This window comes from Staurois parvus, unplaced genomic scaffold (genome assembly GCF_062004578.1).
Source record: "Staurois parvus isolate SC_StPar_1 unplaced genomic scaffold, SC_StPar_1.0 ptg000105l, whole genome shotgun sequence".
NCBI lineage: Eukaryota > Metazoa > Chordata > Amphibia > Anura > Ranidae > Staurois > Staurois parvus.
The window spans coordinates 866,379-882,638 of NW_028317901.1; the positions used below are offsets into that span (position 1 = coordinate 866,379).

A 16,260-nucleotide genomic window follows, 5' to 3' on the forward strand; every position below is an offset into this window, starting at 1 on the left:
GTTTCCTCCCACACTCCAAAGGCATGCTGGTGGGTTAATTGGATCCTGTCTAAATTGGCCCTAGTATGTGTATGTATGAATGTAAGTAGGGACCTTATATTGTACGCTCCTTGGGGGTCAGGGACTGATGTGAATGTACTATATATATTTATATATATACACAGGGGCGGACTGACCATTTGGAAACTCGGGCACTGCCCAAGGGCCCAGGGTCAGTAGGGGGCCCCATGAGATGCCCCTGGTACCTTTTTCATAGGCTTTTTTGAGTTTGGGCAAGGACACAGGGGCCCCATGATCCCCTATTGCCCGGGGGCCCCATGAGTTGTCAGTCCGCCCCTGTATATATATATATATATATATATATGTAAAGCGTGGTGTAAATTGATGGCGCTATATAAATACCTGTAATAATAATAATTGGTTGCCATGCACAGTTGCTGTAGATCCTCGCCACTCCAGTGTTAATAAATTTCCCCCCAGCATGTGTTCTTTCAATAATTCATAGAGTAAATCCTATTGTCCAGTTCTGCGAAGAATCGTTCGATCAGATCGTTGCATGCATTCCATTATGTAACGCAGAACCAGAGCAGCACAGGGCCCAGCATGCATTGCAATTGGTTCTGAGGTCAAGGAAAGCCTTGACCAGAATGCATTGCACATAAGAAAGATTAGGAAGTGCATGGTCCCAAAATCTATGTGCCAGGAACCAATGAGCTGAGGCTGCATTGAGATGACATCTCAGGACTACAGAGCCCAGAATGCACATGGTGATGGAACACAACATCTCTGCAGTCAGCAGTTGCTGGGAGGGGCAGCTGGACCAGTCTGCTAGATAGACAGAGGATCAGATAAGGAGGGAGGCTGAGCACACACACACTGAATCAGCACAAGGACAAGGACACACGGGGATCCCCCAAATCCAGCAAGGAGGGGGGCACACCTCGCCAGGATTCTGGGACCATCCATGTGACTGCAAGTCCTGCTTAGCTTGCATTCCCTCCTCCTCCTCCCCCGCCTGCCTGCCTGCCATCGCCTTCCACCTGCTCGGGAAGAAGGATTTTGGATTCGGGGGATGACGGCGGAAAGGCGAGCTGCCCCTAATAGGGGCTCAGACATCTGAGACACCTGTGACAGCTGCTGTCATCCATCCATCCATCCCTCCATCCTGGGGGTTCTCTGCAAGGAGGGGATCTGGGGGGACTCTGCCATGGGGGACAAACCATGCCTGTCCTAAGCTGTCACTCCGCACCCCGGCGACACACCAGCGACACTCTGCGTCCGACACCCCCCTTCACTCCAGGCAGCCCACAGAGGGAGAGGTGAGAGGCAGCAGGTCACCCTGCCGGTGTATACATGACATCTACACCCTGTTCTAGGAGATGAACAGTCCCATCTGAAAGAAGGTGAGTCCCTCTCTCTGTCTCCATGGCCTGCTGGAAAATCAAATCCATCCATTCATGTTATGCAATCCTGATGATTGATTCATTTATTCCTGTATAATGTTTTGGGTTTTTTTTTGGATCTGTGTGACTATTAAATAATATGTTGGACTAATATATTTATATACATGGGGGGGGGGGGGGGGTAAATTGGAAGGGGATTCCTGTGTGGGCAGGAGGTGTACTCAGGACTTTGCATCCACTAATATACTTGTGTGCACTGGGCACAATTTGCCATCAATGGCTCATATATCATTGTGCTGCTGTGCGCAACTGCTTACTGCCTCCCAAGCCACTGTACCAGCACCGTCATGTCTGCACTTCAGCAGCCTCCTGTGTCCTTTGATTTATTTCTCTGCTTTTAGAAATTGGCTCAGAACTGCAAACTGGAGGCTTTGTCACATGGGCACGTAAAGTCTTTGTGTTTACATACAATATCATTATGTTTTGTCAACTAGTGCTGAATGTCTTAAAATATTTAGGGACCGTATGTTAGATCGGAAGAAAATGTTGCAAGTATCCCCTGTAAACACTGCAAATATTGTGCAGATCCCCTGTGACAAACAATGTATCCTACCTCCCCTGTCCTGTGTCCTTAATACAATGTAACAAAGTTGAAGTCATGTATCCAGCTGCAGTAGCAGGGTTTAGTGTCTCACCACGAAGATTATGGTGGCAGCCATCTTTGAGTGGCCCGGTGTTAAGTAATGCCTTTATTTGCAGTGCCGTAAGCTGTACCGTTCACCTTATCTCTACATTTGAATCTCCTTATTATGTGTACAGTAGTATTTGTTACATTATAATTTGGCTCTAGAGTTGTCATGCAGATTTTCTCCAGTGCCCCTACTTTTTCAGTTTTCCTACATTTGTATGGACTGCGTAAATGTCCGGCGAGAGATAAACACCTGGAATAAATAAATAATGCATTTCCTTGTCCCTATAGTTTGCCCATTGTCCAGAGGGCTCTGGGCAGTGTAGATATTGGATGTAGGCCCTCTTTTCTGTCCTAGGAATAGAAGCCTCCAGCTTCCATCCACCTTAGATCACATGCACACAGGATATTTAGCAGGTATGTGTCCTTTTGCGGTGTTTAAGTGTGTCTGGAAGGCATGGGTGCAGCATTGTCAAAGTCTATGGCAGGCTGAAATATTCTGCAGCTGGGTGATGTACTAAATGGTACTCAGCAGGGGTGGACTGACAACTCATGGGGCCCCCGGGCAATAGGGGATCATGGGGCCCCTGTGTCCTTGCCCAAACTCAAAAAACCCTATGAAAAAGGTACCAGGGGCATCTCATGGGGCCCCCTACTGACCCCCGGGCCCTCAGGCAGTGCCCGAGTTTCCAAATGGTCAGTCCGCCCCTGGTACTCAGGTTTAGGCCCCTGTGCATTCAGGACGTATGCGCAGAATTGGATGCACATGGGCTAAATGAGCACTGTGTTTTTGGCCATACTAGAACATGCCGCCATAATTTACACCCAGCGTTGGTACACCTGAGACTCTGGATTGGATGTAATTTTGCCTGGCATTCTGTTCAAGTTGAACATTATATATATCATTTAGGCCCTCAACTAAAAAATTGAATTACAATGACATGGTAATCCCGCTGAAGAGCAGGCACTTGTACAGTCTCATCTCATTACTCTGCCTGTCTCCCACAATCTAGAGGCATGCGGGTTTTCTAATCCCAGCCACCGTCTCTCCCTGGCCACCTATCCCTCTGCGCTTTGCCCTCTGACAGTTTATTTCTCTACTTGCCTTTCTTCTGTTCTTCTTTCTGTCATTCCTGATCTCCTTATCTCGCTGTCCTTTCTACCAATTCATTGCTTTCTGAATAATTGCGGCCTCCATCTCCTACTGTCCTTTTTTTTTTTTTTTTCGTCCTCATCTGGTACCCACATTCAGCATTTTCACTTTTTATTTTATTTTGAAGTTTTTCCACCCTATTCATAATTTATCTACAAGATTCCAGCTATTAACATGTTACCTCCATCTCATTCTTTTCGCTGACCCAGTGTTACTCTCAGTTTATTTACTGTTTAACTAATCTTTTTTTTTTTTGCTAATGAGAGTGCAACATGAGAAAATGAATTTGATTGATGCTGTCATTTTTCATATCAAAACAGGGCAAGTGATTGATACCAGTATTAACTAAATTCACAATTACTGTTCTCCTTTAACTGATTCTATAGCCTTTCCAGGTCTGGTCAGGTTTGCCTGTTATGAGATATACTGTGTATATATATATATATATATATATATACACACACTGAGCAGTATATATATATATATATATATATACACTGCTCAGTGTGGACGTTTGTTTTTGTCTGTAGTTGCATCTATGGACTGTAGTTGCATTGCTGACTGTCTATGAATTAATTGTCATGTTGACTTAAAAAGTTAAGTTCTCCTTTACCTAGGAAATAGCCTATGCAGTCAAGTGTTCCCAGTAGATATTACAAACTGTGCAGCTTTGTAAAATATTCATTTATTTTATTTCCTTACCTGTAGGCCAATTGCCCCCCCCCCCCCCCCCCCCCGGACGCCTGGCCAAAAAACTCCCAATGAGCGGTCCCCACATCCAAAAAGCACCAGTTTTTGCTCCTGTTGTGGCGGGAGTGAACATCCAATGCATAAGCCAGGATGTGGGGATCACCAACTGGGAGTTCCTGCCAGGCTTCTGGTGGGTCCAAATGGCCTGCAGGTATGACAATAAAATTGTACTTTTCAGCGCAGCACCAGATATCATTAATAACTTATTGTGTGCTATTATCCATGTGGACAGCAGGGGTGATTAGCAGCTGTACCATATTGATTAGGGATATCATCCAGAGGTGCAGAGTTTGACAATTTAATTTAATAAAATTAATGAACATTTTACAAAGATGCGCAGTATTTTATAACCTGCTGGGGACCCTTGACTGCAAGGCTATTTTCTAGGAAAGGTGAACTTCGCTGTTCAGCTTCTGTAGGCCTTGTTTCTGTACAAGAAGGTGGTTACCTCTCCTGCTTTTTCACTTTGAAGCATTCTTGCATGCTCAGCGAGATGGCAGCAGAAAGGAAGAAGTTGTTCCTTATGGGATATGTTTACCTGTGGCAGCTACTGCTATCAGGTCATTTCTTTATGTAGGCAGCTGTTTACAGTGATGGATGCGGTATGGGATTTGAGAAATGGGCAGTTGAAACAAGTATATCTTGCATTGTACTGTCATTGTGACCTTGTCTGACTACTTATGCTGGTAAGGCTTCAGTAATACAGAACCTGCAGTGTGTTGTTTAACTGTTTCCATTAACTTCAGAATTCTCATGCTCCCCTATAGGACTCTGCACAGCTCAGCACCTCATTATCTGTGTGAACATGTATCATCCTGCTCCCCCCTTGTATCGTCCTCTAATTGTGGTATTCTGTGTGTCCTTCAAACCTTCTACACTCTGTGGGGGACTTGTTTTGTTATGCCCAAAAACTCTGGAACTCTCTTTCCAAGTACATTGGAGAGTCATTTGATTAAAGCCTGAATCTGTGCAAATAAGAAATAAAGCCTTGCAGTGGTGCTGACTGTTTATTTATTATTACAGGTACTTATATAGTGCTGTCAATTTATGCAGCACTTTACATGTATATTTTCACATTCACATCAGTCCCTAACCCTCAAGGGGTGTACAATCTAAGCTCCCTAACTTACATTCATACATACACATACTAGGGCCAATTTAGAAAGGAACCAATTCACCTAGCAGCATGTCTTTGGAGTGTGGGAGGAAACTGGAGGAAACCCACGCAGGCACAGGGAGAGCATGCAAACTCCAAGCAGGAGATGCTGTGGATGAGATTTGAACCAATGATGGTAGTGCTGCGAGGCAGAAGTGCTAACCATTTAACCATTTAGCCACTGTGCTGACCCTTTTTTTTTTTTTGCTTTTTCTAGGGGAGAAGAGAAACCTTTATTCTTAACCGATCCCCGCAGGCAGCACTCCCCTAAGATCCAGCAGTGGACTGTCCCCTGGCATCCTCACATCCAGAGCTGGTCTTGATGCCGTCAAGGCCCTAGACTGGTGGAGCATGGGGGTCCAGAAGCTGCAGGGACTGGTCTAGCTGCAGGGAGGAGCGGAGGATTAAGTAAATACAGTCAGGTCCATAAATATTGGGACATCGACACAATTCTAACATTTTCGGCTCTATACACCACCACAATGGATTTGAAATGAAACGAACAAGATGTGCTTTAACTGCAGAACGTCAGCTTTAATTTGAGGGTATTTACATCCAAATCAGGTGAACGGTGTAGGAATTACAACAGTTTGCATATGTGCCTCCCACTTGTTAAGGGACCAAAAGTAATGGGACAGAATAATAATCATAAATCATATTTTCACTTTTTAATACTTGGTTGCAAATCCTTTGCAGTCAATTACAGCCTGAAGTCTGGAATGCATAGACATCAGCAGACGCTGGGTTTCATCCCTGGTGATGCTCTGCCAGGCCTCTACTGCAACCGCTGCTTGTTCTTGGGGCATTTTCCCTTCAGTTTTGTCTTCAACAAGTGAAATGCATGCTCAATCGGATTCAGGTCAGGTGATTGACTTGGCCATTGCATAACATTCCACTTCTTTCCCTTAAAAAAAACTCTTTGGTTGCTTTTGCAGTATGCTTTGGGTCATTGTCCATCTGCACTGTGAAGCGGCGTCCAATGAATTATGAAGCATTTGGCTGAATATGAGCATATACAGTTGCAAGAAAAAGTATGTGAACCCCTTGGGATTACGTGGAGTTTTGCATGAATTGGGCATAAAATGTGCTCTGAACGTCATCTAAGTCACAACAATAGAAGAACACAGTCTGCTGAACATAATACAACACAAACATTAGATGTTGCCATGGTTTAATTGCACATAACATGTAAACATTCAGAGTGCAAGGAGGAAAAAGTATGTGAGGCCCTAGCTTAATGACTTCTCCCAGAGCTAATTGGAGTCAGGAGTGAGCCAACCTTGACTCCAATCAGTGTGATGATATTGGATGTGTTGCTGACAGCTGTCCTGCCCTTAAAAAACACACACCTGTTTTGGGTTTACTGGTTTCAAGAAGCACTGTCTGATGTGAACCATGCCTCGCAGAAAAGAGCTCTCAGAAGACCTACGATCAAGAATTGTTGACTTGCATGAAGCTGGAAAGGGTTACAAAAGTATCTCCAAAAGCCTTGATGTTCATGTGTCCACGGTAAGACAGACTGTCTACAAATGGAGAAAGTTTAGCACTGTGGCTACTCTCCCTAGGATTGGTCGTCCTGTAAAAATGACTGCAAGAGCACAGCGCAGAATGCTGCATGAGGTAAAGAAGAATCCCAGAGTGTCAGCTAAAGACCTACAGAAATCTCTGGCACATGCTAACATTTTTGTTGACACATCTACAATAAGGAAAACATTAAACAAGAATGGAGTACATGGGAGGACACCACGGAGGAAGCCATTGCTGTCCAAAAAAAATATTGCAGCACATTTGAAGTTTGCAAAAGAGCACCTGGATGTTCCACAGCACTACTGGCAAAATATACTGTGGACAGATGAAACCAAGATTGAGTTGTTTGGGAGGAACACACAACACTATGTGTGGAGAAAAAAAGGCACAGCACACCAACATCAAAACCTCATCCCCACTGTAAAACATGGCGGAGGGAGCATCATGGTTTGGGGCTGCTTTGCTGCCTCAGGCCCTGGACGGATTGTTGTCATTGATGGGAACATGAATTCCAGAGTTTATCAAGACATTTTGCAGGAAAACGTACGACCATCTGTCCGCCAACTGAAGCTTCGCAGAGGATGGGTGATGCAACAGGACAATGACCCAAAGCATACAAGTAATTCAACAAAACAATGGCTGCAACAGCACAGAATACGCCTTCTGGTGTGGCCCAGTCAGAGTCCTGACCTCAACCCGATTGAAATGCTGTGGTATGACCTTAAGAGAGCGATTCACACCATACATCCCAAGAATATTGCTACACTGAAACAGTTTTGTGAAGAGGAGTGGTCCAAAATTACTCCAAATCGTTGTGCAGGTCTGATCTGCAACTACAGGAAACGTTTGGTTGAGGTTATTGCTGCCAAAGGAGGGTCAACCAGTTATTAAGTCCAAAGGTTCACATACTTTTTCCTCCCTGCACTGTGAATGTTTACATGTTATGTGCAATTAAACCATGGAAACATCTAATGTTTGTGTAGTATTATGTTCAGCAGACTGTGTTCTTCTATTGTTGTGACTTAGATGACGTTCAGAGCACATTTTATGCCCAATTCATGCAAAACTCCACGTAATCCCAAGGGGTTCACATACTTTTTCTTGCAACTGTAATATTGCCCGAAACACTTCAGAATTCATCCTGCTGCTTTTGTCAGCAGTCACATCATCAATAAATACAAGAGAACCAGTTCCATTGGCAGCCATACATGCCCACGCCATGACTCTACCACCACCATGCTTCACTGATGAGGTGGTATGCTTAGGATCATGAGCAGTTCCTTTCCTTCTCCATACTCTTCTCTTCCCATCACTCTGGTACAAGTTGATCTTGGTCTCATCTGTCCATAGGATGTTGTTCCAGAACTGTGAAGGCTTTTTTAGATGTCGTGTGGCAAACTCTAATCTGGCCTTCCTGTTTTTGAGGCTCACCAATGGTTTACATCTTGTGGTGAACCCTCTGTATTCACTCTGGTGAAGTCTTCTCTTGATTGTTGACTTTGACACACATACACCTATCTCCTGGAGAGTGTTCTTGATCTGGCCAACTGTTGTGAAGGGTGTTTTCTTCACCAGGGAAAGAATTCTTCGGTCATCCACCACAGTTGTTTTCCGTGGTCTTCCGGGTCTTTTGGTGTTGCTGAGCTCACCGGTGCGTTCCTTCTTTTTAAGAATGTTCCAAACAGTTGTTTTGGCCACACCTAATGTTTTTGCTATCTCTCTGATGGGTTTGTTTTGTTTTTTTCAGCTTAATGATGGCTTGCTTCACTGATAGTGACAGCTCTTTGGATCTCATCTTGAGAGTTGACAGCAACAGATTCCAAATGCAAATAGCACACTTGAAATTAACTCTGGACCTTTTATCTGCTCATTGTAATTGGGATAATGAGGGAATAACACACACCTGGCCATGGAACAGCTGAGAAGCCAATTGTCCCATTACTTTTGGTTTTACCTTAACAAGTGGGAGGCACATATGCAATCTGTTGTAATTCCTACACCGTTCACCTGATGTGGATATAAATACCCTCAAATTAAAGCTGACAGTCTGCAGTTAAAGCACATCTTGTTCGTTTCATTTCAAATCCATTGTGGTGGTGTATAGAGCCAGATATGTTAGAATTGTGTCGATGTCCCAATATTTATGGACCTGAAGGTAATTCTCCTTATGTTTTTCCCATAGGTATTAACAATTAGCTCCTGTAGGGTGGGCTTAGCTCCACTGAAAGGGATTATTTTTTATTTGCCTGGAGTTTGGCTTTAAACTCTTTCAAATCAAAGCTGAAAACTTTCTTCTTTAGACAAGCCTTCACCTAACTGTTCCTTTTTATATCTTGTGTTGCATTTGTTATTGTTTTGTTATTGCTGTAAGAAGGTAAAGGCGCCATATAATATAAAGTTTATTATTATTGTAACTTTGTTACCCTGTATTCAGTTCAGTGCTTAGGTGGCTATGGAGTACTAAGGCTTGCCATAGCTAGACAGATGTTCAGCACTGAAATACTGAAACCCCAGTTGAACAGTTATGACTTCTAGCACAGGAATTCATGAAGAACGTCTATGACAAATGTCAGTGCAGGTGATAGGTTCATATACATGTTGGAAACAGGTAGATTAATTTTGGGCAAGCACCAAGTACAGAGGCACACTAGGACCAGAGTGTACACACATACAGTCACTCTGCCTCTGGCTAAACTCCGTTTCTGCTGCTGCAGCTTCCACACAGACAGTGCAGCAGCCGAGGACATACATAGCTGGATGGGGATTCAGAGACACTAGTTACTCATCAGGTCTGCTCCCCTTGTGATTGACAGCAGGCAGTGGGTGGATTCCATAGCCAATAGATAGCCATTCAGATTTTCCCACTGCCTGCTGTCAATCACAAGGAGAGAGCTAAAAGGGAACTAGTCCCTTTGCTTTCCCATCAGGCCCCAATCACTGGCAGTGTTACTTGTTATTACGAGCTCGGGATAGTGGTGACCAGCATGCTGTTCTACTACACAACATACAGAGACAGGCACTCTGCATGTCTCTGTGTGTACACCAAGTTAGAGTTGGTCCTAATTACCTCCTGTTTCATTATCTACCAACTGAAAGTAATTCTTTTTCAATTTAGTACAGCCGTAGTGCCACTTTAAGACCTACTGGAATTTGCCACAAGTTTTGTTAAAGCATTTTAAAAGACCATACCACCAAAAAAAAAAAAGTTTTAACTTTTAGAATATATTACAAATATTGTAATGTTTCAGGCCTTTTCAGGCCCGTAGAGGCTGTAGTATTGAATTTGCCTGTATGTGTCTGAAAAAGCCACACATGAAGATAAATTAACTTGAGAAAAGTGACATGTGTTGAAGGCCCAACAACTTGTGAAGAGTTCTATAATTTCTTTTTTACTATAGATAATGTGTGTTTTTTGGATCAGAATCCAATACAGTATTTTCAGACATATGTCTAACAGGGCCTTTGGTCATCTTTATCCTGTGTAATGTGACCCTCATAAAATAGGTTATTGAATGTTTTAGGATTTCACCATACAGTATAAGATAGTTGCCCATACTCCCAAGGAACAATGGTATATGTCTGAGGATACCTACTGTCCTTGTCTGCTGCAGAGTTATTTTCGCTCCAGCACAGTGCTGTGGTATGCATGGTGCCTTTGATGCCAGTGGACAGTATTTTGCATGTTGTTCCCATGAGGCTAGGTCACAGGGGAACATTATGTAAAAACATAGTGGTGTGAATAAGCCCTTGTGGGCTCATTAATTAATAAGCAAATTATTAATTACATCTGTTAGTTATCTTTCCCTCTGTATGTGGAAGTTGTTATTAGTAACCTGTATGTTAAAAAGTATTGCATAAAGATCATAACGCTGCTTTGCATACAAACATTTTATTCTTATTTGTGATTTTACTTGTGATTTAATAATTACCCAAATAAGTCAAATTCATATGTTTGGAATCATTGTACACTTACTAGCTTATATAATAGAGCCATTGGGGTTGATTAATTAAAGGCGAATAGGATGTTCACTTTCCAAAGTTGGACTTTGCAAGGGCATTTTTTTTACAGAGCTTAGTGAATGAGGCAAAGCTCTGCTGACTTCCAGTTTTCATGTGCATGTAAAAATGCTGTTTTTTTTTAATATTTTCTTTGCAAGTGATTGTGTATTCTTTGCAAAATAGATTTTCACCACATTCACTAAGCTCTGGGGCAAATTCCCTTGCAAAGTCCAAATTTCCATGCATAGTGAACAATCTATTTGCCTTTAGTAAATCAACCCCATGTTTGTAAACTACTGCAACAAATTGGCAATGATCTTTCTTTTCCCATACCTCTCTAAAGTGCTAAAAGGCGCAGTCTGATTGGTTGTCATGAGTTACTGTACTTTACACATCCTAACTGCTTTTAGTGCTGCCTTAAGCACAATTAAAGATGTCTGATTCCCTGGTAATAGAAGTCTTAAATTGTGTATGTTCTGCATTGTTACTAAATTATTCACAATATCTGACTCATTGACATAAAGCAGTTGAAGAAGATCATTTTCCAGTCTGTGTCTATTGGATTTAGGGAGAACATAATAGTACAGTATAAAGACCAAAGTATCTTAATGTTAATTCATAGCAAGCAAGATTTAGCTTTCATCAGGATACAGAAAATAAAAAGTGTACAGTATATATGATTGTCTAATTTGGATCACTGTGCACTATTGCTCATCAGTTGTTTTATTTGGTAAAGCCTACTGGGTAAATTGAAATCTATAGGGCCAGAGAGCATCATCATTTTCAAAGAAAATATATCTGTGTCTCTTGATGAATTCTATGAGACTGGCCTTCTTAACAAGCTGAAAGATGTAGACAGCTGAGATGAGAGCGTAGGCAATCAGCCCAGGGCTAGCCACCCCTTCATAGTAGGTCGGATCATATGTCAGCTTTGTTTGTAGCCCCTTAGCATAGGACCAATGACAGAAAACTGTCAAGAGCTCCAATAGCCTGCCTGTCACCCCATTTAGGTATTTTTACTGAAAATAAATACATTTTGCATGCAATGAATTTCAGTCTTCAGACATCCCCATGTGTCACATTTGCAAAAGTTCATTGGTATATGGATACAGAGGGGTTGATTTATTAAAGGACAAAAAACTATCAACTTTTCAAGGGAATTTTCCCTTAGCTTTGTGAACGAGGTAAAGCTCTGCTGACATCCATCATCCAATAATGTGCAAGCAAAATGCTTTTTTTTCAATGTTTTGCACATGAATGTGTTTTATTTTTTGAACATTTACTGAGCTAAGGGAAATTCCCTTGCAACGTGAAAATTTGTTTGCAAAGTGAACACCCTATTTGACTTTAGTAAATCAATACCAGAGAGTGGAATGCGACATTTAATCTTTCATTAACAGTCGGCTTGAATTATGAGGTTTCTGATCAACTATTGCTTAGCCCTAATTAGGGTCCTTTTTCCAGCCCCAGCCAGAAATAGACTGATAATAAACATGAATTCAGGAAGACTTGAGTGGCTTAAAGAATGCAAATGAAATCCTAAAAAAATTAGATTATCACTGGTAATTTAAACAAAGTTCATTCAGTTTGTATGCAGCCGTATATCAAGTTAAAGAGCGCTGAGATTACTTTTATGAACCCTGGCTTTAGACAGTCTTTTAAGAAATTAGTTCATTGCATAATTAGAAAAAAATTCTCTTCCATTTCACTCACTAATTGGATGTGTTTAGGGGTTTTCGGTTATTGGCAATGGAATAGTCATGACGTTGCAACTTGCTGTCTGCAGCCTCTGAGCTAAGGTGGAGCTAGGGAAACCCTAGCAGCAGATTCAATTTAATTTTAGAATGTTGTAAATGTTGAGATCATTGAGATGTCTAATTTTATATTAAAGATTTGTTCATGCTACATTTAAATTTCACTACTGCAACTGATGGTCCTCTAGTGCAGCAATATGAGTGGGTATCCCCTTCATAACCTAGTGTGCTGGTAATGAGGTCTGATGACCCCAAACTATGCACACACTGCCATCCCCATTTCTCCAAAATGTGCAGTTTTGTGATAAAACGGTCAGATTTAAATCTCATATCTGTGCTAGGCAGAGGTAATTCATTATAGTCCAGCTTTAGACACATTGTTAAAAAGCAAATCAGCTAGAAAAGAATGCGGAAACATCAAACCCTACTTAGGCCAGGATCTGCAAAGCACTTTTATGGACCAGGTCATAAATAAGCCAGTCATAAAACAGTTTAGAAGCAAATACATATCGTGAGTCTGTTTTTTTACCTTAACCAACCTGAACTAGCAGAACCAAACTGTATGCATAAATCATAATTCCTTCTGTAATACAGTTACATTCATTACACTAAGATATAACTACATAATCAGTTAGACACCAAACACAGCTATATTGGTCGATGGGACACTTTACAGCTTCTAAGGGAAGCATAAAAAGGATTGATATATTTGGTGTCTATCAAATCATAATGTCATTCGGTTCAATACTATGTTAAATATCAGTTGGTTGGTTAACACTGTCAAATGAAAATATAGATATACTTAGAATAATTCACATTAGGGAGTGAAAACACTTCAACATCCCTTCAGCACACTTTCTGAACTCTTTAACTGGCTGTGCTATGCCTGTAAATGCCCTTTTCAAGGACCGGGAAGGATGGCTGCATTTGCAGCTCTGCAGTTCTTTGCTTACCATCAGAACTATGAAGGAATACTTAAAGTCATGTATGGATTCTAACATATATAATTGGACTAAATTGGACAATTGCACAAAACCAAAGACCAGGCAAACTAAATCCTAAGTAATTTTCACTTTTAATGCCATTTTATTATACTGTTGCTTATTGTCTGTTTAGTAATGCCTTTCCTGTGAATACTTTCATTAAAGCAGTGTTTGAAATTCATTAAACTAAGGGGTTGATTTAATAAAAGCAAATAGACTGTGCTCTTTGCAAAGTGCAGTTGCTCCAGAACTTAGTAAATGAGGTAAAGAATACCCAATTACATGCAAAGTGCACAATATATTTACTTTAGTAAATCAACCCCTACATTTTAGAATACTCTAATCAAAAATTAAAAAATCTTTGCCTCTGTGAGGGCTACTGTATTTTAAGACTCTGTTACATTCCTGTCTGGCAGTGAGTGTCAAATACATTGCTTAATGGTCAGAATTGCAGCAGCAGATGATGTGAACAGCGTATGTTTCTATTAATACACACGGTGTCCGCTACCATTTGTGTGTGTAAATGGTTAGCTGAGTACTTAACCTGCATTGATGATGATCAATGATGATTACTCTGAGTCTGCTGGCACTCAGATTTTTGTCCTACAAGTTGGAAGAGGTGAGGCTGAGAGTGCAATATGCCATACCTGTTATTTTATCACAGCCAAAAATTGCAATTTATTATGTCACCTTTAACCAAAACAACAGCTCTTTGCAGTTTTTTTTCTGAATAAAGCTGTTTTAGTGCCTTTAAAGTGAATTCCTGTTTTTGCATAGCTACTTTGGTCTGGCTTTGGACAAATGTGGTTATGCATATTCCTTGCATGACCAATTCCTGTGTAAGCTGAGAAGAACTCTAGTAGCTACTATGATGATCTTAACTGTCTTTCAGGGCCCATACTGAGCTGCTGGCCTGCTGCATAGTAATCACAGGAATTCGCTCATTTCCCATTCAGAGATCACCTTGCATTTTTGTCATCAATAAATGGAAATTGTTCTCCGATTGGAGGTAGTGGAGAGACAGGGTTGGTGAAATAACAATCTCCACCTTGTCCAATGAGAGAACGCCTTGTATTCATGGAGAAAAACACAAGATGTTCTCTTAATGGTGCCCGTGCCGAGTGGGAGACTGTGCAGCAGGGAAGACAATGAGCTCAAAACTTGGAGGACAGCAAGGATCAATATAGTAACAGTGGCTACTGCAGTGATTCTCTGCTTCCACAAAAAATCTGCCAGGTATAGAATATAAGTACTCATATTGGTCAACGCTGGACCAATGTAGCTATGCAAGAAGAAAAAAAAAAACATTCTTAGAATTCAGCTTTAAAATCACTATACATCAATTTCTTTTTTTAGAGCCTTTACATAGTTTAGATCTAAGCAGAACTAAGTTATCCTTTTTTTCAATTAATAAACTTAAATATTTCCACTCTGGCTCTTTTAAACTTTTTTCCTTTTCGTGTTCTAAATCTAGCATGTTTTGTTGAAATCCGACATTTCTAGGAGTGTCAAATTCTTGCCTGTACTGGCCACAGCTCCTGCTTCCCTCCCCTGGCTGCTGCTCAGTGTTGGTTGCTTATGTTTGCAGCTCCTAGCTCAGCCTTGGATTGTCACTGAGCATAAAAATAATGCCAGGATTTCTGCAGCAGCAGTGACAGCTTTGGAGCATCACTGTGCCCATGCAGCTTCAGGAAATGGTGCATGCACAGGCCTTTACTATAACCCACCAGGAGGTCTTTTCAGGAAGTTTGGATGCAAGGTAAGTTGACATCCTATAGGAATTGTTTTAAATTAAATTGTGTGGGTTTATTTTTAGCTGTATGAAATGTTCAACCATTCGAAAGTTGCCTTGAATGTTCGTAATGGATGCATTACATGCATGCATGGATGCCCGTAATTACCTAAACCTTCCCTCCCTTAGTCTAGGTTCACACCTATGCGTTTTCCATTGTATTTTAACATAATAATGGCACAGGTTCACATCTCCGTGTTTTCACCCAGTGCATTTTTTTTAAAGGGTCAAGGACTTTTTAAATGCAAAACGTTGCGTTTTTGGTTCTATAGACTTCAAATGGATACACAGAAAAGCATGTAGTGCATTTTTTATGCTTTTTTGACATGTTTTGCATTTTAATCTGCCCAGCAACAAGTTGAAAAAACAAGCCGTAAAACGCATCAAAAACGGGGCAAAAACACGTAAAAACGCAAGTGCGAAAACGCACAACGTACCACAAAAAGCACTGAAAAAACGGATCAAATGCAAACTACATAGGTGTGAACCTAGCCTTAACAAAGTGTTTGCCAGACTTCGATTGCCAAAGTGGTTAACCTTGATTAGTTGCTTGTGATCATGCCACACAACTCTAGGTAGTCATTAATTGTACAATTGTAGCAATATACAATCATCCTAATGACTTCAATATAAATCAGTAGAGAGGGTCTGGGCGCTTGGTTGCTTGAATCTGCTAGATATATTAGGCAATTTATGGTCTTTCATCTGTAAACTGTGTTGAGTTTGTGCCTATAATTTGGGCCTTAATGTGGAAATAACAAATCTTAAATGACCCGACCCATTTTTGAATAGACTATAGCCTGTGATAAGCGTTATGTAAAGTACACAGTCTGCCAATATTAATTATACTGGATTTAGCAGAGAGGTTCACAGTCGATGTCCCCGTTTCATTTGACATTGGTGATTTCATGTACTTTCCCTAGTGCTTCTCAGGCCACTACTTAAGGGCAATTAGTAGTTCTGGATTTAGGGATTATTCAAATTTGTTTAAAAAGGGAAATTTAAATCCCTGAGGACTGTGGTTTGAGAACCACTAGTTTACTAAATAAATTCCA

General features: G+C 41.2%; 1 protein-coding gene across 3 annotated transcripts in view; it reads left to right on the forward strand.

Annotated features, from left to right (window-relative positions):
• The first annotated feature begins 733 nt into the window (after positions 1-733).
• LINGO1 (leucine rich repeat and Ig domain containing 1) overlaps positions 734-16,260 on the forward strand; it is a 513,120-nt gene continuing 497,593 nt past the window's right edge. For all 3 annotated transcript variants that reach the window (XM_089671358.1, XM_089671357.1, XM_089671359.1), the window contains exon 1: positions 734-1,403. The gene's annotated coding sequence lies outside the window, so the exon portion shown is untranslated. The remainder of the gene's footprint in view (positions 1,404-16,260) is intronic.